This window comes from Sminthopsis crassicaudata, chromosome 6 (genome assembly GCF_048593235.1).
Source record: "Sminthopsis crassicaudata isolate SCR6 chromosome 6, ASM4859323v1, whole genome shotgun sequence".
NCBI lineage: Eukaryota > Metazoa > Chordata > Mammalia > Dasyuromorphia > Dasyuridae > Sminthopsis > Sminthopsis crassicaudata.
Genome location: NC_133622.1, coordinates 194941052 through 194966142, shown reverse-complemented (window position 1 = coordinate 194966142; position 25091 = coordinate 194941052). Strand labels below are relative to the sequence as shown.

Here is a 25091-nt window from a genome sequence, read left to right as displayed (position 1 = left end):
ATCATGGATGCTATGATGGGCTCAAATCACTATCCTATAGGAATTACTTCTCATTCAGTGCTGATGTGATGTGATTACTGTTGATGTATGAAAAACAGCAGAGCACGGGACCAGGACCGGAGGGCGTTCAACCAGAGGCTGTTGGGCTTCACTTTAGTTCCTCACAAAATTCTGGGATGTAAAAGAGTTTGCGAACATTAGCGGGGAAGTGGTTTGTCAAGAACAGGTCATACCAGACAAACCTCATTTCCTATTTTTTTGACAGGATACCAAACTGGTAGATCAGGGAATGCTGCAGTCATTGACGAAGTCATGCTACGTTTGCGGAAGATGGGGAGAGATAGGCGAAGAACCGTCTCTTCAGAAGGAGTCGGAACAGTGGGATGGCAGCTACAAAGAGTGGGCGTTAATGGTTTCATGGACACTGGGAGGGAGCTCGAACCCTGCATTACTCGGTAGAGGTAAGCGCGGACTCAGGAACGGCTGGGATGCTCAGTCTAGTTTTGGGCGCTGCTTTTTCACCGGAAGCACTCCCAGAGGAAGGGGCTGAGGATGCTCAGGAGTAAGACTGGATGAAGCGGTTGCCCACGTGTGCCCAAAGCCTGCCATCTCCTCAGGTGTTCCGGGGGCTGTCAGCCGGGAAAAGGGGAATGTTCTGTGCACGTGCAGCCGGGGATCGCGCCCGTGGTCCGGCCCTTCCTCCAGCTCGGCCCGGAGGGTTGGGTGCAAGTGCCGGACGGACAGGTGTCACGGTGATGTAAAGCACCACGTGCTCCACGGCAGCCCGGAGAAAACCCAGGCCGTGGGATCCGCCTCCTCCGCCGTCTTCGGGTCCAGGCCAGGTGACCACTTGTTGGGGATGGTTTGGGGGGCAGCTTTACAGGTGTCCGTGGACCAATGACGAGCCCGCCGGCTGACAGTCCGTGGTTCTGCAAATTCTCAAATTGGTCCTTTCTATCCTCCGAGGAGTGGGGGGGTACTTTCAGCCCTCCCTCCCAAGGCCCCCCACCCCATCCTCCTAACATCCGGCGGGGGCCTCCGGGCTCCGGCCTCAGACTCGGCGCCGGGGGAGGGCGGACCCCAGAAGAACGAGGGTGGCTCCCCAGGGCCCCCAGGCTGCCGGGCTGGGAGGGGAGGCGGCGGTCCCGCCCCCAGAGACAGACTCCACGCCCAGCCAGGTGACCCAACAGCCTCCCGGCCCCAGCCCCGGGACTTCCTGGGCCGCGCCGGCGCCTTCGCCCCCGCCCCCGCCCCCTCCCTCGCGGCAGGCCCTCCTCGGTTCGTTCGGCTCCGTCGTCGCCCCCGCGTGCTGAGGGGCGGGGGGAGCCCCGGGTGCCGGGACGGCGCAGTGCGCATGCTCGGAGCGCGGCGCCCCCGACTCCTCGCTCGGCTGGGCTCGGGCATTTCCGCCTCTTTGTTTTAAACTCCGGACGGATTTTTTTTCCTCCTTTTCGGGGGGACCCGGAGGGAGCGGCGCCCCCTCCCCCTCTCCCCCTCCCCGCGCGGCCCCCGCGCGCGGCCCCGCCGATCGGCGACTCGCAGGTCAGTCAGTGCGCCGGCCCCTCGGGCCCTCCAAACGCGGCCCCCTAGGGCCCCGACCGCCCCCGGCCCGGCTCCCTCCTCGGGGCCACGCTCCCTCAGACCCCGGGCCCGGACGCCCGGCTCTGCCTCCTCCGCCTCGGCGGCCGGGGGCTCGGTGCCGCGGGGTCTGGGCGGGGAGGGCTCCGTCCGCCCGGCCCCCAGCCCCGGCGGGCCCCGTGCCCGGGCCCGGCCCTCGTCCCTTTAAATCCTCCGTCGGCGGGCCTCGCCGGCCTTCCGGGCCTGCTCGGCCTCCGCCTCCCTCTGCGCCCCAGTGCTCGGGAGGCCCCCGGGACTGCCCCCGCCGGGGAGGCCCTGGGGGCCCGAGGGGCCGGCCCGGCCCGGCCCTGCCCGCGCGGCTCAACTTTGTTGGGCTGCAGCTGCGGCTTCTCAAGGACGCCCTGGGGTGGGAGTGTGTGTGTGGGGGTGGGGGGCGAGTGTGCAGGGGGGACACCTCCTGCACTGGGCCGGCCGTTGGTCTTTCCCCTGCCACTGAAATTACCGAGGGGCAGCAGCCTGGGCGGGGGTGTGCCGGGAGTGGGGGGGGGACCCCGCTGTGGGGGTTGGTTAAGGACCTAATGGCTTAGGAACCAAATCTGCCTCTTTTCCATGGATAGACGCCGGCCACCGAGCCCAGAGCGAGGGGGTGGGGTGGCGTACACTCATTTGGGGGGGTTATCATTTTGGAGTAAAATTTAGCCCGATGGGGGGAAGGTGGAGCTCTCCAGGGTATGTGGAGGATGGGGCGCTTTCTTTCTCGCAGCTACCCCTTCAGGGGCGGGGGTCGGGCGTTCGTTTTAGTCTTGAATCCCTTCCCCCCAAACCCTTAGAATTTAACAGCTCCTAACCCCTTTGTTCGGGGAGTTTAGGGAGCAGAGAGTGAATGCTCTTTGGGTAGACGACCCTTATTCGGGGTGATTCCGACCCTTCATTGGTGGGAACATGAAGACCACAAAGGCGAGCAGTGAATGTCTGGCTTCCCCGTGTGCTGTGGAGAGACTCGGGAAGTGTCAGGTGTGGGAAGGGGGGCTCTGCAGGAGGCCCGAGTGAGCGTGAGGAGACCTGGCTGAGAGCGAAGTCGGGGGGCGGCGAGGGCAAGATCTCTCCCCGAAGTCTCCACATGTGTGGAGAAATGGTTTCGGATTCTTCGGTTATCTCTTCCCCAGACTCGAGAACTGTGTGCCCTGGAGGTGTTTAAATAGTTTAGGCAAATTGGTTCTGGTAGCTTGGCTTCATAGGATCTAGAACTTTGTCCGTATTTATTTATATTTTTTAGTTTGTTTCCGGCATACTTTTACATTTTATTTTTTGTTTCATGCAGTCTGGCAAAAACTCCATTTTTGACAGTGACTATGCCTTTTAATTAAATTAGCCACCATGCCTCCGTTTTTTATTTTTTTTTCCTTCCTCCTGATTGTTAGGGGATTATGGTTGAGAATACACTTAAAACATTTCTGGCTGGTACAAAAATTTACCTTTTAACCAATTTATTGAATGTGTCATAGCCCCCATTAAATTTGCTTATAAAGATTCTTTTTTTCCCCCACTAATATTGGAAGGTTTGACACACTACTGGTGAAGGGAAAGCTTTTTTTTCTTCCGTTTGTAGTTAGCAGAGGATCATAGGTCTGAATTGAGATGTGGAGATCATCTAGAACATTCCTCTCGAGGAGGAGACAGTTCAGACCCAGTGAATGAAGTGGCGGAGCAGTCTCCAACTCCGGTGGTCTAGTCAGCCCTTATTCTTGTACCACGATGTCTCTAATGACGTATAATTTTATTTTGTAATCTTTTAGTGTGTCAGTTTAAAAAAAATGTATAGCAAAATATAAATTAGGTAATTAGTCTATACGGGGTGTTCTAACTTTCAGGTTTAGAAACTGGTCACTTCCCCCCCCCCCCTTCCTTGTGATAAAGGGAAAAGCATCAGAACTACATGATTAATTTCCACCTGATAATTGTGTTCATCTTAAACTAAAATCTAATTCCAACGTGGTTCAAGTTCTCTTCTGATTTAATTTGATCAGGTTGCAAATTCTGGCAGGTCCTGACAACTCAAAACACATGTTGAAAATCAAGTTCCTTATTTTTCTTCTTAAAACTGTTTCTCCTTCCGAATTCATTGTTTCTGTTTGAGGCACCTCCTTTCACCTTGCTTCCCATGTTGCTGACCTTAGTCTTGTTCTTCCTCACTCTTCTTATCCAATGATTTGTGAAGTCTGGTGGATTCTGCATTTTAAAATCTCTGGCTTCCATTTCTCCTTATATATACTGCTGCTGCAGCAGCCTTCTTGCTGGTCTTCTGTCTCTACTTTTGACCCTCCTTCCTCAAACCCGAAAATCATTCTTCACCCACCCGTCTGCTCAGAAATCTTCAGTAATCTAGTATTGCCTTCTGAGTCCAGCTTAGTTCTTCTGTGTTGCTGTCAAAGCTGTCCAAAACCTAGTCACTCTAACTTAATAACTTTGCTTTGTATTATATTTGCCCATCAATTCCTAGTTTCAAGCCTGCTTCCAGAATGACTGTATTCCTATGACCTGCGCTCAGTGTTTCCTATTTCTGGAATGTTGTCTGTTTTCACCTAGACTTCCTGCCAGATAGTTGAAGCCTAAGTCCAATGTCATCTCTTCCCTGTAGCCTTCCCTCATTTGTATCTATATTCCCAACACCTGACATACTTATAATACACGAGGTGCTTAAATGCTTGTTGGTTAATTATCAGTGTGAAGACCTGTACCAGTGAAATCCGTGATCCAAAGACTAACTTTCAAAAGGTTGCTCACCAGCCGACTGGCACCATTGCTTATCAAGACAAGTTTATTTAAATATGATAGTGTGGAGGTGGCTGATATGTGTCGGTAGAAGAGTGTTTTAAATCTTGAAATAATATTTATGATCCTTACAAAAAAGGTTTGCCTCTGAGAGAGGAACTTGCCTAGTATTTGAGAACTCCAGTTCTTAAGTAAGTACGCTCCAAGAGAACTTTTCAGAATCGAGATTAAATCTTTGATTTCATTGGCATGGGGAACTCCTAGGTTCTTTATTAGTGCTGGTCCATACCTTGGACCATAGAAATTATGATTTAAAGAAGAATTGCCTAAAACACCAAGAGTTGTAGTGGTTTGCTCAGGGTTATACAGCTAGTATCTGTTAGATATGGGATTTTAATCCAAGGTTTCCTGGTTTCTGGATTGGCGGGCTGTGACGGGGCTGCCATACTGCTTATCAGAGCTTGTACAGAATTTAAATGAAGATTCTTCAGTTTTTAAAAATGCGTATTTTATATAGTCAGAATAAGCTTTTGCTTAAGTGATTGGAGACTGACATTCTGTGCCCTATTGAGTTGCCCCTCATGCATGAGAGATTATAATAACTGATTAGTCTGATTCTTCCCTTTGTAGGCTTTTTTCAGTTTTGATTTGTAGATTTTAGGCTTTGCTCTTGTTGCTAGAACTCTTTTCTCTCTGGCTACTGCAACCCCAGAATTTTCTGGGTCAATTGATTCCAGGAGGAAAAAGTAAGTATGTTGGACCCCATGAGATCAAAAGGGAATTCTTGTCACTTGGACGATCCTTAGTAGATCCCCTATCAAGATCCTGAAACAAAGGAATCTCCTCACAAGAGCATGAAGACTAAGGGAGAGTTGTCAAAGTTTTGTTAAGATAGACTTTTTAACAGTATACAAAAGCCTGCAGGTATGATAACTACAAGGAAACACATGATCTCCAAAGTGACAAGAATTCCCTTTTGGGAATTTTCCTTAAAGAACTGACCAAAACCTTATCCCTTTGATTCTCTGACCTGGTTGAGTGTCAACCTTGACTTAATGGGGCTGTTGTTCCCTATCCAGTATTTCAAGAATTGAAATTTACTCAAAACAATTTTTAAAATTTGGGTTCCCTTATAAAATATGTATTTATGAATAATGTTACAACTCTCATATAAGAAGCCCCCAATAAAACCTCACATGGGGTCATGGAGAGTTGGACGCAACTGACAACTGAACAGCACAAAGCTTTGAACATAGTAGACACATAAACATATAATTCATTGGCGTTGGGCTAATTGTTTTTTCTCCATCTGTAAAATGTGGAACATCATACCACTCTTGCCTCTTGTATTCTTAAGACGATTCATTGAAAGAACTTACATGAAGCAATTTGCTTTGTGCAAATATATATTAAAGTAATCAAATCAAAGTACATATTAGTGCCTACTATGTCAAGCACAGTGCTAAGTGCTGGAGTTCCAAAGAAAGTTTAAAAAAAAAAAAAAACAGTCCCTGCCCTCAAGGAGTTCACAGTCTAATGGGGAGGGAGAAAATATGCAGTTATTTGGAATCATTTGCAGGATCATTTGGAGATCATTTCAGAGGGAAGACATTTTGGTGAGAGTTGGGATTTTAGTTGAAACTTCAGGAAAATCTGGAAGCAGAGGTTAGAGAGAAAATTTCAGCTATGGGTAACAGTCAGGAAAATGAACTAAACTGGAAACAGAGTCATTAAATAAAATATGTGATATAAGAATCCTGGAAAGCTACGAATAGTTCTGTTTAGAAAGGACTTTAAAAGACATAGAATTTCCTGTTTGATCCTGGAAATAAAATTGAGCCACCACAGTTTGAGTTAGAAAGCTAACATGGACACATTTGTGGACTGACTGGAGTGGGGAGAGACTTGATGCAAGAAGGCTAACCAGTAGACTATTGCAATACAGTAGTTCAGACATGAGATGAGTAGGGCTGGTACCATAGTGTGGTGTATCAGGGCTGAAGGAAGTTTATAGAAATATTAAGTTAGAATCAGCATGATTTGCATGTGGAGAGTAAGTGTGAATGGGGAATTGAGGGTGACAGATTGTGAGCCTGGATATCTATCTAGAAGGATGATGTACTCTTGACTGTAACAGTGAAATTTAGGAAGAAGGAAAGGATGAGAATTTTGCACATAATTGAGTTTAAGGTGTCTGGGATATCATTTAGAGAAGTCTAGTAGGCAGTTGGAAATAGGAGACTGAAAATCAGAAGAGAAATTAGGGCTGCCTAAATAGATCTAAGACTCATCTGCATAAAGGTGATAAATTGATGGGAGTTGTTGAGGTCACCAAGTGACTTTGTATAGAGAAGAGAGCCCAGGACAGTCTTGGAGAAGTCCATATTTACTGAATTTGGCCTGGATGAAGATCTAGCAAAGGAGACTAAGAAGGAATGGTTAGATCAATAGAAGAAGGAGGAGATAAGAGAGAATTAAGAAGAGGATAAACAACAGTATGAAGAGTGTAGAGAGGTCAAAGAAGATGAGAAGAGGCCATTAGACTTGGCATTTAAGAGATTATTAGTACTTTTGGAGAGAGCAACTTCAGCCTAACTAGGAATCCTGAATCCCGCCTGCAGGGAGTTGAGAGGATGAGAGGAAAGGAAATTAATTGTGTAGTCTTTTCAAGGAAGAGATGGATCAAGTGAGAGATTTTTGAAGATGGTAGAAACATGGCAGCCTAGAAACTGCCAGTAGATAGGAGGAGACTTGAAAATAATTGTGAGTATATGAATGATTGAGGGGACAGTGTGTGTGCTGGAGAAGATGGGATGGAATGAGATCATATTGATTCCATTATGTAGAGAGATTTGCCTTGGCATTGACAAGGGCTACCTCTTCATCTGAGACAGGGTAAAGAAGTCAATATTGGGGGGAATGCCATCTTAGTAATATAAGATGAGCAGGGAGTGCTAGGAGAAATTTTTTTTTTTTTTTCTTCCCCAATGAAATATGAGTCAAGGCTTTCAAGATTGTGGAAGGGGAGGGAACTATAGAAAAGCCACTCTGGTGAATAGGATAAATAAAAGGATTGCCTTACCATAGTGAGGACCCAGGTAGTTGAGATTATAGTGACCCCAGTCAACATGATTTCCAGTGATTTTCCTCCGGTTTCATTTAGTAGCATGAGACTAAAATCAAAAGTAGAGGATAGTGGAAAAAATTCAAGACTAGGCTTAACATGGCAAAATTGGGCAACAGAATAAAGAGACAAAAGGATTTAAGAATATAATGTAGACTTAAAATGGTTCTCCAAGGGATCAGAATGGGAAAGAGAAGAGAGTTTAGCCAGTGGAAAAGTGATAACCTGAGAAAGCACTGAATAATGTTGGTATTGAAATGGAAGCAGATATTAGGCAGAAGGAAAGGTGGAATGAGAAAAGATTGTGGTGGAGTTTTAAAAAGTAAAAGTGATGTTAATTAGATGGATTTCCTTTAATGTTTACTGAACCACTTTAAGCCATTATTGTCTGTGATTGGCTTCATTCAAATTATAATCTATTTGAAAGTCCAATTGCAATTATCCTATTGTGGCAAAATTGACCTCACCCTAACTCTAGCTACTATCTTTCAATTTCTCTGAGTTTTGCTTTTAACTTAGTTATAAAGAAATAGCTTTTCTCAGTACATTACAATAGTAAATTATCATAGTGGATTAGATATGCACATTGAGGAAGTGGAGCCAAAATGGCAGTCCTAGAAAGCAGTAAAGGCAACTCCCTTCCATAAAACTCCAAAGTCAGGGCTGGGGGACCTCTCAGACCCGTACTGAGATACCACCAGATCCATACTGGGTCACCATGAAGAGACAGTATCAAGTGGCAGCTTGTTGCCTGCCATCCAAGTCTGGGTCATAAGATTCATGGTAAACTGAAAAGGTAGTTAGGTTTTTTTTTGGTATCCTGGCACTTAGCACAGTATGAGGCACATAGCAGACACATAACAAATGGATATTGATTGAATCAGGAATAAGTCAGATGACTCTCTGGAATAATAATTCTTTGTAAGTTTGTGTGATGCTGAACTTTTGTAGGAATTGTGGGGAGTGAAGGATTTAAAACAATGTGCTTATGTTATGGGGTCAGCCAGGTGACGATGGATAGAACAGGCCAGGAATCAGAAGACCCACTTAAAAATCCATCCTCGTTTACCAGTTTTGTGACCTAGGATAAGTCCCTTAATCCTGTTTGCCTCAATTTGCTCATCTGTAAAATGAACTGGAGAAATAAATAGCAAACCTCTATTCTCTTTTGCCAAGAAAGCCCCAGATGGGATCATGAAAAGTGCATGGATGCAACTGAAATGATTGAATAGTTCAAAACTGAGAAGGGGACCTTGAGCACTTGACTAAAAAAGGAAGTTTGGGAGGAAGCCACAGCAGCAGTATGGTTTCGATCTCGGGCACAAAGCTGCATCTCAGTTTTAGCACCTAATCCAACCTGAAGAGGAATAACTAGGTAGAAATCCCATCAAAGATAGTTCTCTTAGTTCAAACCAACATAGTTTCCTAGTTGGCTGATAGTCCAGCACTAGTCTAGTGTTGCTCAAATCCAAACCCAGCTCAGGATTTTTGCAGAACTTAGACTAGAATGTATATAGCAAATTTTGCCTCAGAATAGATCGCTTTGGGAGCACTGAAAGCCTGCAGGGCATGCAAGCACAGCTCCAGGCTGTTCCTGAAACTCTGAAACAGCACGTTGTACCCCAAGGAAGCAGCAATGAGATAAAATAATAACTTTCCACCAGAAGTGCTCCAGAGCCAAGACCTAACATCAAGTCTAAAGTCAAGAAATAGTCTGGGAAAATGAGCAAACAAAAAAGAATCCTACCAAAAGGAGCAGGGAAGCCCAAGATACAAATTCAGAAGAAAATGACTCCAAAAATACTTATAAGGCAGAACTGTCAGAGAAAGGTATAACTTGGGCAAAAATTCAGCTAAAATGCCTAGAAGAAATGAAGCAAGAGTTTTTAAATGTATATAAATGGAATGACAATACTTAGGAAAAATGGAAAAGAAATGAGAACTATGGAAGAAAGAATTAGAAAAGGAACAGCTTGTTACAAGAGATAAAAACTTTGCTAAAAAAAAAAAAACTATGAATGGATCAAAGAAAAGACAATGACTCCATGAGGCAACCAAAAATATTAAAACATACCTCATAAACAATACAATTAATCCTGGAAGAAAAATTACACCATCATTGAATGTTATGACAAATAAAACCTAGATTTTGTTAAAAGAAAATGTAAAAGAAAACTATCTAAATGTCTTAGAAGAGCAAGAATGCAAAGTGGAAATAGAAAAAAAAAATCTTCTGAAATCCCAATGAAAATTCCCACATTATATCTAATATCCAGAACTTCCAGGTCAAAGAAGACACTGAGCAGCTTGAAAGAAAGAATTGAAGTATTTATTGAGCCATAGTTCATAATCACACATTTAGCAGTTACTATAGTAAAGGAGAGAACTTGGAACACAGTATTCCAGAACACAAAAAATATAGGTTTACAGTCAGGAATAACTTAAAAGGAAAAACTAAATATAATGCAACATGGAAAAAATAGAACTTTAATAAAATAAGATTCCAAGCATTCCTGATGAATAGAGCAGAGCTACATAGAGACTTTGAAATTAAAATACAGCAGTGAAAAGAAGCATAAAAAGGTTAGCATGAATCAACAATGATAAAGTATTAAACAAGGACAAATTGTTTACATCCTAGGTTCAGGAGACCACACTATCTCTCCATACTAGAAGTCACTGAGGGAGTCTCAATGGACCAAACCTGGAAATGGTTCTTTTATGTCTTGATGATCTTAGAAGTGAATGCAAAGAGAGAGGAAAGGAAGACATTACGGGGTAGGAGTGAGAAAGAAAGGAAAGGTTAGTATATAGATATAGATAGATAGATCTATCTATATATATCAATATATATATATGTGATGGGATATTGTTATATTAGGGTATTATCTTCTTCCTTAACTCTTCTCTCCCCCTTCTATTCCTTTCTCCCCCATTCAATTATTGTCAGTTCTATCTTTGCCACACTTGCCTCTGGGCCCCTTCTCTGTTCACATGGTTAGTACCATTTCACATCTTCATCACTTCTTACCTGGACAATTGCTGTTGCTTTCTGGTTTCCTTCCGTCAAGTCTCTCTCCACTCCAACCTAGCCTTCACTCAGCTGCCTGAATAGGGATTTTCCTAAAGGCACATCTGTTCATCCTGTATGGACTCAAGGGGCTCCCTATAAATAGATTCAATGTAAAACCCTCTATAGCATTTAGCACTCAAATCATCTTCACCCTTCATGTTCTATATTTCTTTGACTGTCATGACATCATATTCTTTTCATTTTTCTCCTATGGCTCAGTGCCCCTGTTGTCTTTGATATAATCTTTTTGCTTATTCTTCTAATGTTGGTATTCTGTAGTGAGGTGAAAGTTACAGATTCCTCTCTAAATATGAGCTATTTAATTCTGGCCATATTCTCTTTTCTGTGGTTTATCTTCCACTGAGTGTATTGGACAGGGATTATCTTTGCTTTTCTTTATCTTCTGGTTTAGCACAGTGCTTAGCAAGTAGTAAATATAAATGCTTGTTGACCAACTCCCAAGATTTTGTCTCCCCTTTATGTAAATATCTTCTAAAACAGGGCTTCTTAAACTTTTTGTATTTGTGACCCCCTTTTTGGCCAACAGATTTTTTTTATTTTATATATATATATATATACATATATATATATATATATATACATTTTTTTTTTAATAATATTATCCCTTGTATTCATTTTTCCAAATTATCCCCCCCTCCCTCTACTCCCCCCCGATGACAGGCAATCCCATACATTTTACATGTGTTACAATATAACCTAGATACAATACATGTGTGCAAATACCATTTTCTTGTTGCATAATAAGCATTAGATTCCGAAGGTACATGTAACCTGGGTAGATAGACAGTAGTGCTAACAATTTACATTCGCTTCCCAGTGTTCCTTCTCTGGGTGTAGCTACCTCTGTCCATCATTGATCAACTGGAAGTGAGTTGGATCTTCTTTAAGTTGAAGATTTCCACTTCCATCAGAATACATCTTCATACAGCATTGTTGTTGAAGTGTACAGTGATCTTCTGGTTCTGCTCATTTCATTCAGCATCAGTTGATGTAAGTCTCTCCAAGCCTCTCTGTATTTCTCCTGCTGGTCATTTCTTACAGAGCAATAATATTCCATAACCTTCATATACCATAATTTACCCAACCATTCTCCAACTGATGGACATCCATTCAACTTCCAGTTTCTAGCTACAACAAAAAGAGCTTTGGCCAACAGATTTTTATGTGACTGAGTATATAGGTATATGCAGCCCCCACATTGCTCAGCCCACAGTATAAGAACCTCTGGTTCTAAAAACAAAACACTTGGTTTCACATCTCTTTGGCTTTTAAGAGGTGGAAGGGGAATCATGTCAGTGATATTACTCTTCTCCTGGTTTAAGATCTTGAAGTCATCATTGTTTATTAAGTTGAATTTCTTTTCTCCGTCCTACAATTCAACATACTTTGTACCTGTTGTAAGGGCCCATCGACAGAATGTTGAGTCATTGAACCTAGTGGATTTCTTTCCATTTCCACTGCCACTATCTTAGTTCAGCTTGTTACTCCCCCATACCTTCTCTTAATTTCTCTTAACCTTTCTTTTTTCTTTTTCTTTTCTTTTTTTTTTTAATTTAATTTTATAATTATAACTTTTTTTTTTTGACAGTATATATGCATGGGTAATTTTTTACAACATTATCCCTTGCACTTACTTCTATTCAGATTTTTTCCCTTCCTCCCCCAACCCCCTCCCCCAGATGGCAGGCAGTCTTATACATGTTAAATATATTACAGTATATTCTAGATACAATATATTTGTGTAGAACCAAATTTCTTGTTGCACAGGAAGAATTGGATTCAGAAGGTAAAAATAACAGTTTACACTCATTTCCCAGTGTTCCTTTTCTGGATGTAGCTGATTCTGTCCATCATTAATCAATTGGAATTGGATTAGCTCTTCTCTATGTTGAAGAAATCCACTTCCATCAGCATACATCCTCGTACAGTATCATTGTTGAAGTGTATAATGATCTTCTGGTTCTGCTCGTTTCACTTAGCATCAGTTGATGTAAGTCTCTCCAAGCCTCTCTGTATTTCTCCTGTTGGTCATTTCTTATAGAACAATAATATTCCATAACATTCATATACTGTAATTTACCCAACCATTCTCCAATTGATGGACATCCATTCATCTTCCAGCTTCTAGCCACTATGAAAAGGGCTGCCACAAACATTTTGGCACATACAGGACCCTTTCCCTTCTTTAGTAGTTCCTTGGGGTATAAGCCCAGTAGTAGTATGGCTGGGTCAAAGGGTATGCACATTTTGATAACTTTTTGGGCATAATTCCAGATTGCTCTCCAGAATGGTTGGATTCTTTCACAACTCCACCAACAATGCATCAGTGTCCCAGTTTTCCCACAGCCCCTCCAATATTCATCGTTATTTGTTCCTGTCATCTTAGCCAATCTGACAGGTGTGTAATGATACCTCAGAGTTGTCTTAATTTGCATTTCTGTGATCAATAGTGATTTGGAACACTCTTTCATATGAGCGGAAATAGTTTTAATTTCATCATCTGAAAATTGTCTGTTCATATCCTTTGACCATTTATCAATTGGAGAATGGCTTGATTTCTTATAAATTAAAGTCAATTCTCTGTATATTTTGGAGATGAGGCCTTTATCAGAACCTTTAACTGTAAAAAATTTTTCCCAATTTGTTACTTCCCTTCTAATCTTGTTTGCATTAGTTTTGTTTGTGCAGAAACTTTTTAATTTGGCATAATCAAAATGTTCTATTTTGTGATCAATAATGGTCTCTAGTTCTCCCTTGGACACAAACTCCTTCCTTCTCCACAAGTCTGAGAGGTAGACTATCCCATGTTCCTCCAATTTATTTATGATTTCGTTCTTTATGCCTAAATCTTGGACCCATTTTGATCTAATCTTAGTATGTGGTGTTAAATGTGGGTCCATGCCTAGTTTCTGCCATACTAATTTCCAGTTTTCCCAGCAGTTTTTGTCAAATAATGAATTCTTATCCCAAAATTTGGGGTCTTTGGGTTTGTCAAAGATTAGATTGCTATTTTTATTCACTATCTTGCCCTGTGAACCTAACCTATGCCACTGATCAACTAGTCTATTTCTTAGCCAATACCAAATGGTTTTGGTGACTGTTGCTTTATAATATAGCTTTAAATCAGGTACACTTAGACCACCTTCCTCTGACTTAACCTTTCTTTTTTCAATCCATCCTGCACGTAGGATCTTGATCTTGTCATTCTCCTTTTCATCCTGGTGTGCAAGGTTCCCAGAGCCTCTCCTTCTCAGCCCTACCTTCTACTATTTGTACATATTCCTTGGATTGCTAAATTGGATTCTTGGTTAGATACTTGCCCTTTCCTGGCATTTCTTTGGTAATACCATTCCCTTTGCCTTTATTGACTTTTCATATCTTCTAGTATTGATTCTAATTTTTATTATCTTTGCAGAGTTGGCATTTCTCTTCAAACCCTTTGACCACTTGTATTATTAGGGAGTGCTTTCTGTTATGTCACACATATATGACAATTCCTTAAATATCCTGCTTCCATTTTTTTCTTGCTAGAGATAATCAGATTATGCTGAAAGCAGCTGTTTCCCAAATTCCTGATCTTGGCACCACTCTTTCTTGATTTTCTTTCCTTTCATTAAAATAAGTGGCAAGGTTTTCTGCTGGGAAGACAGAGACAAATTCAGGGGAAGGAGAGCATAGGTAGTTTGAGAAAAAGTTTGTTGAGGAAAGTGAGATAGTTGATCTTAGAATGAGCAAAAGAATTATCACACAGCAGTGAGGGTTCAGGTATTTATTTGAAGATCATAAATGATCTACACATTTTGTCAAGCCTAGTCTTCTAAGTAAATTCCAGAGGAATTTCCTGTGTTCAGGTGGTTTCCTTTTGTTTGTTTGGTTTTTTTGGGTTTTGGTGTTTTTTTTTGTTTTTTTGTTTTTTTTTGGTGGTTCTCATTCAAAATAGTGAAGCAATTATGGTTCAATTATGTGTGTTTTACCTTTAGGGTTTTCCCATTTCATCATTGTTCTCTTCATAACTTTGTAAATGGTTTTGAGAGTGGTGGCTGAATAAAAGTCTTCACCATTTTTATTTATCAACAATATGATAATGAACTTCCTTGAACTTCTCTGAAAAGAGATACTTACTCATTGCCATATTTAAATAATCCTTTTAAGGATCTAAGAGGGTGTTCAGTCCACTAATGAAGCCTTTAACAATAAAAAAATCAGCACCATAATACAATGTTATCAGATAGGACCCTAAGGGAGAGGATGTATGTATATGTGTTGACATGATATTTGCACACATTTCATAGTTTTTAAACTGTGAATTCGTTCCTATTTAGTGGTCTTCCTAAAAGCATCTGTAATAAAATTCCATTTAAAGCAATTATCAGTAAAATACGCTTAAAGCAGGTTTTGAGACAGAGTTGCAATTACTTTTTGTTGCACTCCCAGAGAAGGAAGGTAAAGGGAGGCTCTGTTGTTTAATTGCATCTGACTCATTATGACCCTTTTAGGATTTTTGCCATTTCCTTCTCTAGCTCATTTTATAGGTGAGGAAACTGAGGCAGAGTGGGTTAAGTGACTTGCCCTGGGTCACACTGAATGACTGAACTTGGATTTGGACTCCAACCTTCCTGATTCTTGGTCCACACTCTCCTCACCGGGCCCCCTTGCTGCCCAGAGTGAGATAGGGAAAACCAGCCTATCAAGCTGCAGAATTAGAGGAAGCGGGCACATTGTACTTTGCCCCTTAGATTTCTTCTTACCTGCATTATTCTAGTGGAATTAGTCCTTGTCCAAAGTCTTCCCTTCGGTCCCTTTTGACTGTGAAAATAATCTTGCTAATTTACAGGTCTGACATGTCCTTTAGCTTCAGTGACACCCCACCATTACCACTGCCTTTTTCCATTTTTTTTTTTTTTTTAACCAGAATTGTGATTTTATAGGTTCAGGGAGTTTTGCTGGCATTAACTCTCACACATGCCAGGGGTTCATAGCTTTTGTATGTCATTTCCATGACATTTGAAATCTGATAAGGCTCAATGCTACTGATTTATGCTCCTGATATTCAAGATTGAAGAAAATGCTAAATTTCCCTTAGAGATTATTGAAAAATAAAGATGTAATTCCTTCCTCCATTTTCCATCTCCTCAACCTAAGTTTATATTCGCTAGGAAATCTATCTGTGAACCTCTGGCCTCTGGGTATCTGCATTTGCTGTGTAATTAAGAGTCTTAGTTGTCTTCCTCTGGGAAGGCTAAGTGACAAGCCCAGGGTCATGTAGCCAGTTTGTTTCAGATCCAGGGATAACTGACCTAGCTGTTCTTTTATAAGACACTCCATCTTTAACTCTGCATTTCACCTGCTATGTCCCCTGTTCCAGGAATGCTCTGGGCTTCCTGGTTTCCTTCAAGTCACAACTAAAGTCCCACATTCTTTGAGAAGTTTTTCCTGATGCCCATTTCCACTATAGATTATTTCCTTAACTTGTTGTACATAGTTGTTTGCATGTTGTCCTCTCCACGAGTTTATTGGGTATAGGAACTGTCTTTTTATATCCCTAGAACTTTGAGGAACACTAGGCACATAATGAAATAAACACCATCTCATGGACTGAGGCAGTTCTTTCTGATTCAGGGCCCCTCTTGGTTCTCCATACACTGTATTGGTGGTCAACAAACTACAGATAAGAGCCAGATCCACTCCGTATGAGTGACAAGGTAAGAATATTTTTTACATTTTTAATACAATAAAACTTTTATTTAAAAATGTAAAAAACATTTTAAAATTAGACTGTAAAAAAAGGGCAGCAGCAGGACTTGGCCTTCTGATCATAGTTTTCTGACCCTTGCACTACATTTAACTGCTTGTTATTTGTCTATAATATGATCAGAGTGGATTTGATTTAGTTAATTGATTTATATCCAGATTTGATTCATAATTTAAATCACTAGTTAGTAAGATTTAATTTAATATTTTTATTACATTAAACAATAAAGTGAATTTCTGCCATTAGATATAGCTTTAGTAATATTTTTATAATTTAGAACTAATTTTAGGTTTGATCCCGATTAATGAACCTCTGCCGGTTGGGTAAAAAAACCACTTATCCTTAAAAAAAATAGAGAAAACTATGAAAGTAAAAATCACCTTATTTAAGCAGAAATTTAGTTAGGATTGTGATGGCTTTTTTTTTTTTTTTTTTAAAGAGTCACATTAAAGGTTAAACTAAGTTGATATAAAAGTAAGGGGAGGGGCAGCTAGGTGGTAACAGTGGAGAGAGCCCCAGCCCTGAAGTCAGGAGGACATGAGTTCAAATCTGGCCTCAGACACTTAACATTTCCTAGCTGTGAAACCCTGGGCAGGTCATTTAACACCCCCCCCCCCTCCAATTGCCTCAAAAAACAAAAAACAACAACAAAGAAAAAGTACTCAGGTAAGCAGAGAAAGAAGGAAATAGGGCAAGAGAGAGTAAGGAGAAACATTCTCAGGAAATCTCATGACTTCTCATTTCTTTCCCAGGCCATCATCCCTACACTAGCTACTCTCTCCTCCATTCTCTATCATTTCAGCTTTACATAACCTCCTGAGTTCCTTTCCCTATCATTGCATTGCAGAATTTTTACTCATCTGGGCAAGGCAGCACTTTACTATCTTTATAATTAATTCACTCTTTCACTTTTCACACAGGCTCTTTCAAAACTTTTCAGCTTTTCTCAAACCTCCCTTGGTTCCCCTTTTTCTTACCTTGCCTTTTATTTTACTGAAAAATTTGGGGCCATTTAACTGAGTACTTCTTTTTCTCCCCTCCTCCTCATTTCATATCGCCCATATGCATTCTGTTCCTATCTCCTCCTTTACTTTTGTTTCACATAATGAGGTGGCCTTTTAGCCAAGGCAAAACATGTGATACCATTTCATTCTGTCTTCTCCCCCTTTCTTGCTTACCTTCAATCTTCGTGTGTACCACTTGCTTTCCTACTGCTTACAAACTTATTCATATCTCCCTCATTCCTCAAATACCCTAACTTCATCTATTCATGTGGCTAAACTTTCCCTCAGTAGTATTCTATTTTTCCAGTTACATGTAAAGATAGTTTTCAGTTTTCATTTTTGTAAGTTTTTGAGTTCTAAATTTTTTTTCTCCCTTCTTAGCTTTCCTTTTCCTAAGGCAGCAAGCAATCTGATACCTGGTTATATACATGTACAATCATTTCAAACATATTTCCCTATTTGCCATGTTGTGAAAGAAAAATTGGAACAAAAGGGGAAAAAATGTGAGAAAGAAAAAGCTAACAGAAATGCATCTGCATTCAGTCTCTGTAGTTCACCCTCTGGATCCAGGTGGCGTTTTCCATCCCATGTTTATTGGAATTGTCTTGGATCACAAAACAGCTTCGTCTGTCACAATTGATCTTTTCATAATCTTGTTGTCACTTTCTCCTGGTTCTGCTCACTTCACTCATCAGTTCATATAAGTCTAAAATCAGCCTGCTGATCATTTCTTATAGAACAGGAATATTCCATTGCATTCAAATTCCCAAACTTATTCAGCCATTCACCAGGCATGGGCACCAGTGGCTGAACTCCTGAAGAAAGCTTTCTGCACTCCTTTTTACTCCTCTTCCCAGCATCATCAGCCAAGCCTTTTGCCTCCAACATGACTACTCATTTAATTGTCACATCTGTGGCCTTTTTCCAGTGCTCATCCTTTTCGAAGTCTTTTGATACTGGTGACCCCCTCCTCGGTTTTCTCCTTTTGCTTCACATCTCCTCCTCACTTAATCAGCCCTTCTCTGTTGGCTTTATTGAATCTTCATACTGCTCATCATGGGATTCTGTAGTCTCTGACCCCCTTCTCCCTACTGTTCCACTTGGAGATCTCACCCCAGAGACAGGCTTTTCTGACCCTAGCTTCTGGCCTGACTGCCAGCCCCACTGCCCAGCTGCCTTTTGGACACCTCATGCTGGGCATCCTGTAGGTGTCTGAAACTCTGCTTGTCCCAAACTGAATGTGTCCCCCTTTCCTTCTGTTGTGGAGGGTGTCACCATTCTTCCAGTCACTCACTCACATCCTGGCTATCCTCCCTGGTCCTGCTTTCCCTCTCCCCCAGCCAGTGCTCATCAAGGACTCTTGGATTCACTGTCCTGCCCATTGACATTTTCACTCTCTCCTGATCCTGGACCATTGCCTGGGTCACTGTAGTAGTCTGCTCTGGTCCCTCGGCCTCTCCTCATCTGTTTCCCACTAAGCTATTGGCGCCAGCGGCTCCTGTCACTCCCCAAAACTCTCCCTCCCATGTGGGCCGACAACACTGTCACTCATCTTCCCTGTGCTTGGAGTGCTCTCCCTCATCTCTGCCTCTTGACCTCGCTGGCCTTCCTTGTACCTCAGTTAAAATCATATCTTTTAAAAGGAAGCCTTTGTGTGTGTGTGTGTGTGTGTGTGTGTGTGTGTATACACATTTTAATTCTAGTGCTTTCCCTCTTGTTTAACCCCAGTTTGTCCTGCCTTTTTTTACATATAGTTGTTTTTATGTAGTCTCTTCTCTGGCCTTGGAATTGGGAACACCCATCCTCATGAATTCAAATCCTATGGCAGACACTTAGCTGTGGGATCTTGGGCAAGGCATTTCACCCAGTTTGTCTCAGTTTTCTTCTCTGTAAAATGAGCTGAAGAAGGAAATGACAAAGCACTCACTATTTTTGCCAAGAAAATCCCAAATGCAGTCATGAAGAGTAGGAACTAAATTTCACATTATTTATTCAGAGAGGACTTTATCTTTCTTTGTACCCTTAGAGCTTACCATGCCACTATAGGCCTGAAGACATGTGTATGGGCTATAAACAATGATCTCTACTTGAATTTATCTTGTTCTTATGTATATCTGGGTAGATGGACTTCAAAGTATTTTATATAGTCTAGAGTTATTTTAGATGGAAGTTTTTCTTTCCAACTCTTCTATGTATTTTGTTGATTTCACAAAAGGTACCCCAAAAGGGGCAGTTTTAAGCTATTGATTATTAAGGTTGCTTTTACTTTTTTCCCCCAAAGCTATCTACTTTAAAAAAGTTCAAGAAGGCTTTTGGGATATTTTGTATAGAATATTTTATAGAAATGTTAATAATTTGGGCGGATTTATTTTATATACTACAAGTCTGCCGAGTTGTTGTTTCAGTTAATTTTTAATTGATTCTATAGGTGATTAAGTACACTATCATATTGTAAGACAAGCATTTTTTCAAGAATTCTACAGACCCACTGATGAAACTAGGAAAGGAAAGGATTTTATTTTATATTCTAGAAAGAACAGGTGTCTAGAAGCACTGCCTTTTTTCCCCAGTCCTGAAATACAATTTGATTTCCCCTTTGAATGGATACAGTAGGGCAGGGGTTCTCAAACTATGGCCCACAGGCCAGATGCATCTGCCAGGGTTATGGCAAGTGGGCTGAGGGGTGGAGATAGTGTGAATTTTTGTTTTTACTATAGTCCGGCCCTCCAACAGTCTGAGGGACAGTGACCTGGCCCCCTATTTAAAAAATTAGGAACCACTGCAGTAGAGGGTTCCGTTTATCTGGAGAGCCTGATTCCCTCACTTGAATGTGAGCCTCTCCCCTTGGCTGTTGGTCATCTTATTTGTACATAGTTCCGTCCCTCCCTTGATTCTCCTTTGGTTAGTACTTCAGCCCATCTATAGTGTCTGATTCTCCTCTATCTGTATGAAGCCCCACTTCTGATTGCATCTCATAGCATATTTCTTATTCTAATTTATGGCTTCCCTCTATAGGTTTCAGAACCTTTGGATTTCATGCTTGGGTTTCAGTTTCTTTTCTCTTAAATTTCCTAACTCTGGAAAATATTATTTGCATTATCTTCCAAAAAATTGCTAATTTCTCTTTTTCTTTACTAATGCTTATTCTCTCAATTTCCCCGTCTTATTGCTGTAGTCAGCATTTCTTGTATTTTAAATGGAAGTTGTGACAGTGCTTTCACTTGTTTCCCTTCTGATTTCATTGGAAAGGATTCTAGTTTATTACATATTTGTTGTTTGCTTGTTTTTCAGTCTTGCCCAACTCTTTGTGAATCTGTGATTTGGGGCAGATACTGGAGTGGTTTGCCATGTCCTCCAGCTCATTTTAGATATGAGGAAACTGAGACAAAGTTAAGTGACTTATCCAGGGTCACTCAGCTAGTGTCTGAGGCTGTTCTTGAACCCGGGAAGAGTCTTCTTGATTCTAGACCCAGTACTCTATCCACTATGCCATCTAGCTGCCCCATTATTACAGATAATATCCTTTTAAAAGTAGCTTTAAAGTGCTCTAAAACTTGGATCATCCTCTGAAAATGGTAGCTTTTGATTTTAGATATGTACTCTTAATCATTTAAAGAGGACTATTCCTGTGCTTTATAGTGCTTTTAATAGAATTGGATGTTGTGTTAATCCAGTGCATATTCTGTATTGATTGAGCCTAGAGTTTTTGTCCATTTTATGATTAATATTGCCAACCTTTCATTCCAGGTAGAAATCCAAACTACTAGTGAGTGTATCTTTTTTTTTTTTTTTTTTTTTTTGTATGTTTCAGATTTTTTGGAAATATTTCATTTAAAATTTTTGTGTCACTATTCATTATGGATATTGATTTATAGCAGTAATCCTCAACATTTTGGTTTCAGGACTTTTTTCTTGAGGCTGGGGTTAAGTGACTTGCCCAGGGTCACACAGCTAGGAAGTATTAAGTGTCTGAGACCAGATTTGAACTCTGGTGCTCTGTCCACTGTGGCAGCTAGCTGCCTCTCAGGACTCTTTTTCACCTTTAAAAATTATTGGAGACCATGTAAACTCTTAAACATTCATTATTGAGGAGTCACTTTTTGTTTATATGGGTTCTATTAATATTTACTTCATTAAAAATTCAAATTGATAAATATTTAATTCATTAAAATTAACACTAAAAACCCATTACATGTCAACAAATGATTTTAATGAAAAATTATTTTCAAAACAAAAAACTGTGAAAAGGATAACATTGTTTTACACATTTTTGCAAATCTTTACTGTCTGGCTTAATTGACTTCTGCTGTACTTATGTTGCAATGTGTTATTTTGGTTGAAGTATGTGAAGAAAATCTGGCCTTACACAAATTCATAGTTGGAAAAATATTTTTTTAATAGACAAATATAACATTTTAGTTGTGTTCTTTTTTTTAACAAAAAAGTTACAAAATTATTATGAAAATAATTTTTAACTTACCCCTTGAAAGGGTCCCTCTGTGTTACACAGAAAACTGTCATTTTTATTTTTCAATTCCATATCTATATCAAAGGAGATATTTGATAAGATCTCTTGTACCTTTTGAAAATCGTGTTTAATATTGAAATTAATTGTATTATGAGTGTTAGAATTTACTTGTGAATCTATCTGACCCTGGGGTTTTTTCCTTTGGTAATTTGATTTCCTTCTCTGAGATTGGGTTGTTCTGTTAGCTTGGGTATTTTATGCTTTGGTAAATATTCGTTTATTTAAATGTTTTAAGTTTTATTGACATGTAGGCAATATATGAGGCAGTATAGTTTCTAATTTTAAATAGCATAATTTTTAAAAAAATAAAGATGAAAATAATTTGGATTTTGAGGTTTTATATGGGGAGTACATTGTGGCAGATGCAGATAAAGCTAATCAGGAAGATTTAGGTGGCTTGTTTTATAAGGCTTGTTGAGAATTCCTTTTTCACTTTCGACTCTGGGAATTCAGTTTCCCTCTTTTTAAAAATCAAATTAGGTAATAGTTGATTTGATTTTTCAAAACAGCTCTTGCTTTCACTTATCAATACAATGAGTTTTTTCCATTAAGAAGCTTCTTTTTGAAAAAAATGAGAAATCAAATGGAGACTAAATAATTTAATCCTAAGGACATGATAGGTCAAAGAAAACATCATAGAAATGATCATTTTACTAAAGATGGCATTGAAAATGTCGTAAAAATGCCAAATAAGATGACATAAAAAATGACAATGAAAAAATAGAATTTTTAAAGATGACCAAAGCAAACTTTAGGGGAAAATTTATATCTCTAAAAGCTTATTTTTTTTTAAAGAGAAAAGAAAGAAAAGTTCAATTAATGAGGAGTGCAACTAAAAAAAACTAGAAAATCAATTACCACCCCCCCCAATTTTTTCCCCTGAGGCAATTGGAGTTACTTGCCCAGAGTCACACAGCTAGGAAGTATGAAGTGTCTGAGGTCAAATTTGAACTCGGGTCCTCCTGACTTCAGGGCTAGTGTTCTATCCAGTGCACCACCTAGCTGCCCCTCCCCACATTAAAAAAAAAAAAAAAACAAAACACTCTTAATTTTCCAATCTTTTATCTTTGTCCTATTCTTATTGTCTCATGAAATCATTGATTTTTGTTACATCTGCTATAGTTTTCAGGGAGTCTATTTGTTAAGTTAAGGATTCTGGCTTTCTCTGCTAAGCTATATATTCTCTTTCTAATTCTGCCAGAGCTAAATGGCCTTCTACCTAGTTACATGAAGCTCTAGCTTCATCTTCACCCAAAATCTCCTTTTATTCTTCTGGTTCCTAGATTTTCTTACACCAGCAAATGTTCTCTTTATAGCATTCTATTATACAATGCTATTCCATCTCCTATCCTCTTTACTTATGTTCTTTAATTTACTTGAAATATATCTACTCACTAATCCTTGTCTTTATCATATTTTCACTTCATTTTTCACAATTGTGGCCATATAACATAACATTTTGCTTGTGTAACTGCTGTGCTTAAAAACTTAAAAGAGATGCTCACTTTGTATTGACTTGAGTATAAATTCTTGGTACTGACTTTGAAAGCGCCTGCTAAACTGGCCCAAACCTTCCTGTCCAGCTTTATCAGCCACAATGTGCTCCCCAAGATCTCAAAATCCAAGTGATTTCCGTCTTTAATTTCATTTGAAATTGCATTTCTATTAAGAGTCTACTATGTCCCAACACTAATAAATAAACTCACTATCTGTATCTACTATAAATTTCTAGCTTATATTTTATTCCCTTGAAGTCCTCCAGTGCTTCAATGTATTCTGGTTATCCAGGTTCTAGAAGGATTTTTATCTTCTACTGGACAGCCTGCCTCTCATGAGAGGATAAGCCAATGTAAGTGGAGGCTCGTCACCAAGTTATTTGCAGGATGACAAATTTTTGATGAACAAAGAGTTCCAGAGAGTTCTCATACATTTCAGGCATCAGTCTTCAGACATCCAGGACCCAATGCCAAATTATATTGTAAGACAAATCAGAGCTCAGCTTCGGCTCTCTGGGCCAGCAGAACCCCTGCTTGGAAGAAGACTAACTCTGGCAGGCCCAAGGCCAAGTGCTTTTGTTGGGGGCATTGCTTCTGGGGATTCAGCGCCCTGACATCCTTCTGCAGTCCTCACGAAACCAGGTGGTGGGGCCACTTTACCGCCGCTCCCCATTCTACCACATAAAGACACTGAGATCTGTCGCTCCTCATTGCTGTGCTTAACGTCAGTGATTGCTAAGGCAGAAGTCCTTTCCTTTTATCTGGCCAGAGGAGTCCCCAGGTAGGAGGGGTTAAGGAACCAGAGGGCCACGTTGGACAGGGCGACAAGGGCTTGAATGTTCTTTGAGCAGTCAGGTTTTCTGCACTCTAAGAGCATCAGATGTTGGGGGAAGAGATCCAGGGCTTCAGGTGGTACGATGGGAACTTCCTGGGGAACACGGAGGGGTGAGGTCAGTCGCATTTTTCACAACTGTCTTGGGTCATGGTCTTGTTAAAGGAACTGTCTCACAGGTGATTATTGTTTCAGTATTGTTGCTACCTGTGGCCCAAGTTCTCTTGGTTCACAAAGGAACCTGAGGGCTCAGTAAACTCTGGTAAATATAAGTGCCTGTGTTGGCATTTAAAGCATTTCTCAATCTGACTCCTCATGTTTCTTCACACTTCTCATCCTTGAAGGCCCCTTCTACCCTCTGGGCTCTAGCCACGCCGGCCGTCTTGCTCAGCTTCCTCCATCTTCTTCCCTTGCCTCAGCACTGACTGTTGCTTCCTTCTGGAGTGCTCCCCTTCACCCTTCCATCTTCTGATGCTTAGCACACATGCCTTCATTAAGATTAGACTTGAAGTTCCACCTCTGCCAGGAGGCCCAGCTGTACTCCTTGCATGCCAGTCCGGCCTCTTAAGACTTCTGCTTAAACTGAGGCCCAAACATACTAAACCATTTGTCCAGTGCTACCGTGTCAGAAGTGGGATCTGAACCCAGCTCACAGGACTAGAACAGAGCTGGAAGGGGCTTGAGCGCCATTGAATCCGATAAACTCATTTTATAGAATGGGGCTTAGAGAGACTGACTGCACATTGTTGGAATTAGGATTTAAGGGAGAACTGGGAAGTTGAATGACCTGCCCTGAACTTCCACAACTCACCAGAGGGGTTTGAATCCAGGTCTTCTTGACGTTATCATTACAAAGATCTCCTGTTCTGTGCCTGTTAAGTGATTGTATAGTGGGGTTAGGTGGGTAATAC

At 40.7% G+C, this 25091-nt stretch overlaps 1 protein-coding gene across 10 annotated transcripts in view; it reads left to right on the top strand.

Moving 5' to 3' along the window:
* Window positions 1–320: 320 nt before the first annotated feature.
* Window positions 321–25091, top strand: part of PCGF3 (polycomb group ring finger 3) — a 95622-nt gene continuing 70851 nt past the window's right edge. For 3 of the 10 annotated variants that reach the window (XM_074274459.1, XM_074274455.1, XM_074274453.1), the window contains exon 1: window positions 321–1542. The gene's annotated coding sequence lies outside the window, so the exon portion shown is untranslated. Of the gene's footprint in view, window positions 1543–16187; window positions 16271–25091 lie in introns of all 10 variants that reach the window. The other 7 variants (XM_074274461.1, XM_074274451.1, XM_074274458.1 and 4 more) reach the window with 6 other exon arrangements.